Source organism: Hordeum vulgare, chromosome 7H, assembly GCF_904849725.1.
Source record: "Hordeum vulgare subsp. vulgare chromosome 7H, MorexV3_pseudomolecules_assembly, whole genome shotgun sequence".
NCBI lineage: Eukaryota > Viridiplantae > Streptophyta > Magnoliopsida > Poales > Poaceae > Hordeum > Hordeum vulgare.
Window position 1 is genome coordinate 174,694,170 of NC_058524.1, and position 9,313 is coordinate 174,703,482.

A 9,313-nucleotide genomic window follows, 5' to 3' on the forward strand; every position below is an offset into this window, starting at 1 on the left:
CTTGTACACGGATGAACCACCTTGCTTCAAGCGTATGAACTTCTCACGCATCTCTTCCACAAAGCTAGACGGGATATAGTGGAACCTGAAATCTCCGCAAAACTCATCCCAACTGATCAATCTGGCACCCCTGGAGTCCTTCAACTGTTGCCACCAAACTGCTGCCCGCCCCTTGAGCTGAAACGTTGCAAACTTGATGAAGTCCTCTAGACGGACATTGACGCACTCAAAGTGTTTGTTCATGTCCAGAATCCAGTCCTCGGCGTCAAACGACTGATCACACGACGTGAAGGTCTTCGACTGATTTACCAGGAATTGACTCAGAGATGCAAACTGATTACCACCATGGTTGAAATTGCCCCGCTGCTGATTTGTCCTCTCTTGCAACAGCTGGAGTAACATCTGGGTGTTAGCATTTGTTGCAGCCATCACCACTTGCCAAGCCTCTGCAGGAGGAGGCGGCGGCAGCGGAGGAGGTGGTGGCGGCATTTCAGCACCCTCACGACCCGGATTCTGACGAGTTGGTGGAGCCATCCTGAAGACGGACAACACATTAGACCAGAGAACAATATTGAAGGTAAAGCTGAATCAAAAGGCAGGAATATCTGAACAAGAATATTAGCAATTGCACTCGAACAAAATAGTAAGAATGCTTCCTCAAAGTGACTGTCGAAAAAATCTGATTAAAGACCACTTGCAAACCAAGTATGAGCTAAAACTGCTCGAAACAAACGTATGATCCAGATTCCATTTGAAATCTTCATGGAAATGATCGCACGGGCTCGATTTTACAGTAGCCATCCTATGCAAGGCAGTGCACACGACTTACGAAGCATCCCTGAGTCGTAGCGAGCTACAAGGACTCTTTAAGACACAACGAGAACCACTGTAAGATGACCGTGAACAAACGAACCCACTGAATGTCGAATCCCAACCTCACATCATGCATCTGTAGGAAGATTGTCCTATAAGTCACTGCTTGATATCCCAACTATGAATTCCCGAAATATCTGGTCATGCAATCTGGTATACGGATACAAGGAGTAATATTTCACACAACTCCTGTACTAACCAGTCAAGTGTATCACATCCGTCAGCACATAACCAGAATCTCGGACCTTCATCTACTACAGACCCTCGTGATCACAACGATACAAAGTGTGGTGATACATCCGGAACTCTCTGCACCAGTACTAGGGAAGCTGGACTCCTCTCGTCACAACTAGTATTGAAGCAATTACGAACATCCTCCAACCTGAGATACTAAGAAATCTGAATGATAGTGATGTGCACAAGAATCCCGTGGAGCTCAACTCCCCGGAAGAAATCAAGTCAGACAAGAGGCACCAAGACAGAACTCCGTCACATCGATATCATATAGATTTCAAAATACCTGTGTGATCCTAAATTTTTTTTGAGCGAGCAGAGGAGTAGAATTAAGATTTCCTAAGTCGAGAACCTCATCAGAGCATAGAAGAGGAGAAAAAAGAAACCTGCTCTCCGATATAACTAAGACTCAAAACATTTTACTAGACTTGACTCGGACAAGTTCGATCACACAAAGGCTCCTATGGTCGTAAGGCTCTGATTACCAACTTGTAACGACTAAGATGCGGCCCTTTCCTATTTTTGGAGCGATGCCCCAAAAGGGAAAGAGGCGCATCTAAACGTTTTGCAAGAGAGATAATCATAACATTACATAACTAAAGAATGACAAGTAGGGCATACACTTGCCATGTGACATAGTATAACATAAGGTTTACAGCCACACAATTATTCAGAGCAAAGTTTAGTCCCACTACGGACGACAAGAAACAAGTAAAAGAACTATGACATCCCGCATGCTGGCCCACGATCACGACCATGGCCTCAGTCCTTCGGATAGTTCACATACAATCGGCCAAACTCCTCATCGTACTGCCACGTCAGCTGGGTGCCATCAGGATCTCCTGCGTCGGGCGTACCTGTACCTGTTGGGGTGTTGTAGTAAACTGTGAGCCACGGGGACTCAGCAATCGGATGACATTGGTAACAAATCTAGTCAAGTTATTAGGTGAGGAAGGTGTAGTGTATAGGTTTGCAACAACCTAAGCATATATGGTGGCTAACTTACGATGTTCAGAGTAATTGATATGGTGGTCTACGCGAGCGGTCGAAGGCTAGATGATCACTAAGTGATCCTAAACACCTACTTACATCAAACATAACCCCACCGTGTTCCCGATTGAAGAGAGGTCTTCGAAGGAGACAGACACGGTTATGCACACAGTTGGTAGTTTTATTAGAGTTACTTTAAGTTGTCTAGAACCGGATGTTAACAAATTATCCATGTTGCCACATAACCGCGGGAATGGCTTTTCGAAAGATTAAACCATGCAGGGGTGCTCCAACTTGTCCATCAAAAACTGCCACGGGCCCCAATGTAATCCTCTATCACGAATCTCGTGATCTCGTCGGATTCCTTAGAGGAAAACCTCAACTTTGAGGAGACCCAAAGTTTCACCAAGATTCCTATACGCAAGATATATCGCTAAGGTAATACTAATCTAGCAGGACCTCCCGTCGTGTCGATGACCCCGATAAGAGCCGCGTATCTCATTCTCAGGACACGACGGATGAGCTAGACGTCGGGTTGGCTAAACCCCTGGGTGACCACGGGGCCCCGAACATCGCTCAGGTGGGACCAACACTCATGAGGAGCACTGGCCCGGGTTGTGGATTAAATCCTCGGGGTAGCTATTCCCTATGCAAATTATTATTAGGTGATTAGCAAATTAAAACCAATGTTGGGTCCTACCGGACAAGTCTTAACACTACACGATTTACCAAGGGGGTCCCCATAACAACCCCGGACGTGTTAGGAGCGACCAGTTATGGAATCAAACACCGGTAACCGAAACTAAGGCGGCAATAATGGAACAATTCACCCGGCAAAAGGCTAGGCCTTCCATCATTTACCAAGTATATATGTGCATTAATTAAATAACAGGTTAAACATAATGATATCAAAATACTCATGTTATCACATGAGACAGTTGGCACCTGCAACTAGCAAAGCTATTCATTAGAAGTTGAGCACGCCTAATTAGCCAAACAACTTTTGCTGGGAGAGGGAGGTGTTTGGGTTTCATGGCAATGTCAGGAGGCATTTATATCAAGTGGTAGGTGATACGTCTCCAACGTATCTATAATTTTTTATGGTTCCATGCTATTATCTTGTCAAATTTGGATGTTTTATATGCATGAATATGCTATTTTGTATCTTTTTTGGGACTAACCTATTAACTCAGTGCCAAGTGTCAGTTTCTATTTTTCTGTGTTTTTGACCTTTTTCAGAGAAGAATATTAAATGGATTCCAAATGGAATAAAACATGCGGGATGATATTTTCCATAGCAGAAGATACGTAGGGGACTTGAGAACCAAGGCAGGAAACCTTAGGCGAGATCACAAGCCCCCTAGCCGGCATGGGGGGGGGTGCCTGGCAGGCTTGTGGGCCCCACGTGGCTCCTTTGCCCTACCTCTTTCGCCTATAAATTCTCTAAAAATCCAAAACCACCAGAGAGAGCCATGAAAATACATTTTCGCCGCCGCAAGTTTCTGTCTCTGCAAGATCTCATCTGGGGTACGTTATGGTGCCCTGCCGGAGTGGGATTCAGACACGGAGGGCTTCTTCATCAACACCATTGCCTCTCCGATGATGCGTGAGTAGTTCACCACAGACCTTCGGGTCCATAGCTAGTAGCTAGATGGCTTCTTTTCTCTCTTGGATCTTCAATACAAAGTTCTCCATGATCTTCATGGAGATCTATCCGATGTAACTTTCTTTTGCGGTGTGTTTGTCGAGATCCGATGAATTGTGGATTTATGATCAGATTATCTATGAATATTGTTTGAGTCTCCTATGATCTCTTATATGCATGATTTCGTATCCTTGTAATTCTCTTCGATTTATGGGTTTCGTTTGGCCCACTTGATCTGTAATTCTTGCAATGGGAAAAGTGCTTGGTTTTGGGTTCATACCGTGCGGTGTCCTCACCTAGTGACAGAAGGGGTAGCGAGGCACGCATCATGTTGTTGCCATCAAGGGTAAAAAGATGGGGTTTATATCATATTGCATGAATTTATCCCTCTACATCATGTCATCTTGCTTAAGGTGTTACTCTGTTTGTTATGAACTCAATACACTAGATGCATGCTGGATAGCGGTCGATGTGTGGAGTAATAGTAGTAGATGCAGAAAGTATCAGTCTACTTGTCTCAGACGTGATGCCTATATGTATGATCATTGCCTTAGATATCATCATGACTTTGCGCGATTCTATCAATTGCTCGACAGTAATTCGTTCACCCATCATAATACTTGCTATCATGAGAGAAGCCTCTAGTGAACACTATGGCCCCCGGGTCTATTTCACATCATATTTTTAGATCTTCAAAATTACTTTGTTGCACTTTTCACCTTCAGATATCACCTTGAAAATAATCGTGAAGGGATTGACAACCCCTTTTTAGCGTTGGGTGCAAGTTTGTTAGTTTTTGCGCAGGTACATTGGTGCCTCATCTTGATACTCCTACTGGATTGATACCTTGGTTCTCAAACTGAGGGAAATACTTATCGCTACTATGCTGCATCACCATTTCCTCTTCAAGGGAAAAACCAACGCAAGCTCAAGAGGTAGCAAGAAGAATTTCTCGCGCCGTTGCCGGGGAGTATTCAAAGTGAAGCATATCCAAGTAACTATCGCAAACTCATCTCTTGCATTTACATTATTTGCCTTTTGCCTCTCATTTTCCAGCCCCCACTTCTGAAAAAAAACAAAATTTACAAAAATATTTGCCTTTTTCATTCGCCCTTTCTTTCGCTTGTGTGCTTGTGTGCTTGCTAAGTCACCATGACTGAAAACACCAAATTGTGTGACTTCTGGAATACTAATACTAATGATTTTATTAGTACTCCGATTGCTCCCGCAACTAGTGTGGAATCATATGAAATCAATGCTGCCTTGTTGAATCTTGTTATGAAAGAGCAATTTTCCGGCCTTCCTAGTGAAAATGTCGCATCCCATCTTAATACCTTCATTGAGTTATGCGATATGCAAAAGAAGAAAGATGTGGATAATGATGTGATTAAATTAAAGTTATTTCCGTTCTCATTACGAGATCGAGAAAAAACTTGGTTTTCATCTTTACCCAAAAATAGTATTGATTCTTGGAACAAGTGTAAAGATGCTTATATTTCCAAGTATTTTCCACCAACTAAGATTATCTCTCTCCGTAATGATATCATGAATTTTAAGCAACTATATCATTAACATGTTGCACAATCTTGGGAGAGAATGAAATTGATGATTAGAAAGTGTCCCACTCATGGCCTAAGTCTTTGGATGATTATACAAATATGCTATGCTCGTTTAATTTTGCTTCTAGAAATATCTTGGATTCCGCCTCTGGTGGAACTTTCATGGAAATTGATACGTCTCCAACGTATCTATAATTTTTGATGGTTCCATGCTATTGTCTTGTCAAACTTTGGATGTTTTGTATGCCTTTTATATATTTTTTGGGACTAACTTATTAACTCAGTGCCAAGTGCCAGTTCTTGTTTTTTCCCTTTTTTTTGACCCTTTTTCAGACGGAGTCCAAATGGAATGAAACTTTACGATGATTTTTTCGGGACCAAAAGAGACCCCCGAAGCTTTGGAAGCAGGCCAGAAGAGCCACGAGGGAGTCACAAGCCCATGGGGCGCGACCTACCCCCCTCGTCGCACCGTGCGGGCTTGTGACCTCCTCGTGGGCCCAACTGACGCAATTCCACTGCCATAAATTCCTATAAATTCAGAAACCCCTAGAAAGAAACCTAGATCGGGAGTTCCGCCGCCGCAAGCCTCTGTAGCCACCAAAAACCAATCTGGAGCCCATTCCGACACCCTGCCGGAGGGGGAATCCATCTCCGGTGGCCATCTTCATCATCCCGACGATCTCCATGACGAGGAGGGAGTAGTTCTCCCTCGGGGCTGAGGGTACGTACCAGTAGCTATGTGTTTGATCTCTCTCTCTCGCGTTCTTGAGATGTCTTGATCTTGATGTACCGTGGGCTTTGCTACTATAGTTGGATCTTATGATGTTCTTCCCGCTCTCCCTTCTTGTAATGTATTGAGTTTCCCCTTTGAAGTTATTGTTGGAAATATGCCCTAGAGGCAATAATAAAATGGTTATTATCATATTTACTTGTTCATGAAGGAACTCATCACCGACCTTGGAGTGGTTCCAAGCGCATCGGGTCCGATGACACTCTTCTGTGATAACACTAGGGCCATTGCCATTGCCAAGGAGCCCAGGTTTCACCGGAAGACTAAGCACATCAAACGCGGCTACAACTCCATCCAGGACCATGTCCAGAGTGGAGTAATAGAGATTAGTAAAGTACACACGGATCTGAATGTTGCAGACCCATTGACTAAACCTCTTCCACGAGAAAAACATGATCAATACCATAATGCTATGGGTGTTCGATACATCACAATGTAACTAGATTATTGACTCTAGTGCAAGTGGGAGACTGTTGGAAATATGCCCTAGAGGCAATAACAAAATGGTTATTATCATATTTCCTTGTTCATGATAATCGTCTATTGTTCATGCTATAATTGTATTAACAGGAAATAGTAATACATGTGTGAATGAATAGATCACAATGTGTCCCTAGCAAGCCTCTAGTTGGCTAGCTCGTTGATCAATAGATGATCATGGTTTCTTGATCATGGGGATTAGATGTCATTGATAACGGGATCACATCATTGGGAGAATGATGTGATGGACAAGACCCAATCCTAAGCATAGCACTAGATCGTATTGTTTGTATGCTAAAGCTTTTCTAATGTTCAGTGTCTTTTCCTTCCACCGTGAGATTGTGCAACTCCCGGATACCGTGGGAGTGCTTAGGGTGTATCAAACTTCACAACGTAACTGGGTGACTATAAAGGTGCATTACGGGTACCTCTGAAAGTGTGTGTTGGGTTGGTACGAATCGAGATCGGGATTTGTCACTCTGCATGACGGAGAGGTATCTCTGGGCCCACTCGGTAGAACATCATCATGAGATCAATGTGACTATGGAGTTAGTCACACGATGACGTGCTACAGAACGAGTAAAGAGACTTATCGGTAACGAGATTGAACAAGGTATAGGTTTACCAACGATCGAATCTCGGGCAAGTTCTATACCGGCAGACAAAGGGAATTGTATACTGGATTGATTGAATCCTTGACATCGTGGTTCATCCGATGAGATCATCATGGATCAAGTGGGAGCCACCATGGGTATCCAGACCCCGCTGATGGTTATTGGCCGGAGAGGTGTCTCGGTCATGTCTGCCTGCCTCCCGAACCCGTAGGGTCTATACACTTAAGGTTCGATGAAGCTAGGGTTATAGGGAATTGTTATACGAGGTTATTGAAAGTTGTTTGGAGTCCCGGATGAGATCCCGAATGTGACGAGGAGCTCCGGAATGGTCCGGAGGTAAAGATTGATATATAGGATGAATGGGTTTGGACACCGGAAATGTTTCGGGCACCACCGGCAAAGTGCCGGGACCACCGGAAGGGTTTCGAAGGACCACCGGGAGGGGCCACAAGCCCCGGAGGGCTACATGGGCCAAGTGCGGGAGGGAACCAGCCCCTAGGTGGGTTGGTGCGCGCCCCACACACAGCCCATGCGCACCAGAGAGGGAGGGAGGGGAAACCCTAGGCGCAGGGGAGGCCCAAGGTCCACCTAGGGCGCCCCCCCTTTCCCTGCCCTGGCCGCCGCCCCCTCTCCCATCTGGGCTGCCACACCTCCTAGGGTGGGAACCCTAGGGGTGGTGCACCCCCTCCCCTCCTCCTATATATAGTGGGGGGTTTTGGGGCTGTTTCACACACCGTTTTCCCTCTCCCTCGGCGCAGCCCTGCCCCCTTCTTCCTCCTCTCCCACGGTGCTTGGCGAAGCCCTGCCGGGAGACCTCGTCTCTCCATCGACACCATGCCGTCGTGCTGCCGGAGATCTTCCCCAACCTCTCCCTCCTCCTTGCTGATCAAGGCGCGGGAGACGTCACCGGGCTGCACGTGTGTTGAACGCGGAGGTGCCGTAGTTCGGCACTAGATCGGAATCACACCGCGATCTGAATCGCCGCGAGTACGACTCCATCAACCGCGTTCTAGCAACGCTTCCGCTTAGGGATCTTCAAAGGTATGAAGATGCACTCACCCCTCTCTCGTTGCTGGTCTCTCCATAGGAAGATCTGAATATGCGTAGGAATTGTTTTGAATTTATGCTACGTTTCCCAACAGTGGCATCCGAGCCAGGTTTTCTATGCGTAGATTCTATGCACGAGTAGAACACAAAAGGTTGTGGGCGATGATTTTTCAATTTGCTTGCTGCTACTAGTCTTATTATTTTCCGACGGTATTGTGGGATGAAGCGGCCCGGACCGACATTACACGTACGCTTACGTGAGACTGGTTCCACCGACAGACATGCACACCGTGCATAAAGGTGGCTAGCGGGTGTGTGTCTCTCCTACTCTAATCGGATTGGATTTGATGAAAAGGGTCCTTATGAAGGGTAAATAGATTTTGCATATCATCGTTGTGGCTGTCACGTAGGTAACAAAGCGTTCTTGCTAGAAACCCAAATTAGCCACGTAAAACTTGCAACAACAATTAGAGGAAGTCTAACTTGTTTTTGCAGGGTTTGACATGTGATGTGATATGGCCAAAGTTGTGATGTTGCACGTATGATGTATGAGATGATCATGTTATTGTAATAGGTTTCACGACTTGCATGTCGATGAGTATGACAACCGGCAGGAGCCATAGGAGTTGTCTTAATTTATTGTATGAGATGCAATGCCATGTGCTTACTACTTTTACTTCATTGCTAACAGTTAGCTATAGTAGTAGTGATAGTAGTAGTTGGCGTGACGACTTCATGGAGACACGATGATGGAGATCATGGTGTCACGCCGGTGACAATGATGATCATGCGATGCCTGAAGATGGAGATCGAAAGAGCAAAGTTGATAATAGCCATATCATGTCACTATGTGATTGCATTATGATGTTTACCATGTTTTTCATCTTATTGCTTAGCACGACGGTAGCATAATAAGATGATCCCTCTTAAAATTTTGAGAACGTATTCCCCTAAGTGTGCACCGTTGCGAAGGATCGTTGTCTCGAAGCACCACGTGATGATCGGGTGTGATAGATTCTAACATTCGCATACAACGGGTGTACGCCAGATTTACACACGCGAAACACCTAGGTTGACTCGA